Source organism: Pseudophryne corroboree (genome assembly GCF_028390025.1).
Source record: "Pseudophryne corroboree isolate aPseCor3 chromosome 3 unlocalized genomic scaffold, aPseCor3.hap2 SUPER_3_unloc_2, whole genome shotgun sequence".
NCBI classification, from domain to species: Eukaryota; Metazoa; Chordata; class Amphibia; order Anura; family Myobatrachidae; genus Pseudophryne; species Pseudophryne corroboree.
Genome location: NW_026967508.1, coordinates 765,767 through 767,851, shown reverse-complemented (window position 1 = coordinate 767,851; position 2,085 = coordinate 765,767).

Here is a 2,085-nt window from a genome sequence, read left to right as displayed (position 1 = left end):
GCTTTATCTACAGACTATCTGTATAAGATATTAGTTCTTATATTAAAACTAGAGTAGATTGTTTGTATAACAAACATTTAAAATTGCAAATGTATTATTTATTCCCCCCCCCCCTCTACTACATCATGATGGATGCTGCAGGAAGGGGGGCACGATTCTGGGCTGTTACAGCCCCCTAGCTCTCCATGCTACACAGCGTTGGAAACTGAAGGCCTTTTTCTTATTTTACAGGGGGGGGGGATTTTTTTTTCCTTTTTTCCTTTCTTTATATTGCAATACAACACACGGCATCCAGCCATTAATTTGCTGGCAGACCTTCTCACAATATATTGCATTAAAGAATATTTACGTATTAAACCCAAATGAAAAACTTTGCTTCATAGTTAAATACTAACATCAGATAAACATCAGATGAACACATATTTTTAACTACGGATCTGCCAAAAGCCATTTGAACACGGACATCAACTCTTTTGTTTCCTCAGTTCACCACATACATATATAAACCTTATTTCAAAACTTGTAACCATGCCAATCACAGACTGAAGGTTTCTATTAGACACAGATCTGAGAATATACTTAACGGAACAAACACTGAACTTTTATGTCCCACACACAAGACACCATAAAACACAAAACATACAGATTCGCCAGTGCAAGGGCGTGTTCTTTTGGTACCTGTTGAATACCATAGTTTTATAGTTTCATAAGTTGGACGCCCCTAATTTAAATAATAAAAATCAGTTTGCAAATTTTAACCGTTTGCAGACTTTAATATCTTGCAGATTTCAACAGTTTTGCCGATTTCAAAATACGCTTAGTATTGGTTGATCAGGCCAATATTATATAGCATAATTGAAATGCACCTCTTAGTCACAGTACTGTACAAACTCTATGCATATATGGAATATTTCTTCCATAACATGATATGCACACTTAGGGTTAATCCTCCCTGCCCTTCCCATACGCTGAAAAATTTGCAATCCCTGCAATCTTTCACACACGCGACTCGTCTGTCAACTGGGAAACTGCAGTAGTCCCTCTTATCACAAACTACAATCACAAAGCAACACGCCAATTTAAAAGTTGCTCTACAATGTTAGCAAACAGACTTAGGTTATGGTTAACACAACACCTCTTTAGAGGTGCTCAGTTCTGTTGTGCACAAATAAACAATGTTAATAAACAGACTCAGAATATACTTGGGACTTTAGTCCGTAGATTCCGTTATTTACCAGAATCCATATATGATTAAAACAATCAGCAGCTCTTTCTAGCTCAGTATTACAATATAGTTACACTTAATTACATATAATCAACTATAACCTCGGGTAATCACCTTATTTATTTAATTTACCCTTTGTCACGATCCGCGTATCTGGACGCCATTACCTGCCGTTTAGGTGTCTTCTGAGACTGGCCCAGCGTTCCAAGTCCGGATCTCATCTGTGTCAACACTCTGCACATCCCTCCTGTCATTCTGAGACACTATCACAGCGGCGCCATATTTGAATCCAACATGGCGTCTCCCGTCCTCCGCGGCCTCCGCCGCCGTTCCTGTGTTATTGCTGCAGGTTCTCAGTATAGTGTATCATGCCTGCCGCGGCCTCTGCTGCCCTCCAAGTGTCTCAGCATATAACAGTCATCTGGCGTCTCCTGTCCTCCGCGGCCGGCGCCGCCATTATCACTATGTTTGCACATTTCATTTCAAACTAGTTTTCCCTCCAGGTTCCAGCATGGGCGCAGCCATGTTGGGTTTGATCACATGCTCCAATTCCTCCAATCCACCGTCTCTGGAATCTGCATAATTGCCCAGCCAATGCCTGCATAGCAGCAGGTATAAGTATCCTGTGTCTAGGCCAGATAGATGTCAGTGCTTTGAATGTCATACCTTGTTCCAGTCTCTCTCTCCTGTGGCTTGTTTCTCCAGGTTCCAGTTCCTGTCTCCAGCATCCACAAAGAGACCCGCACCTGCTTTCCATCTTGCGGTGCAGCCTGACTCTACAGTCTTCCGTGGCTGTCCAAGTTTCCAGCTATCTACAATCTGCTTCCAGCAGCCAGCTTTCAACAGATTTCAACTTCTAC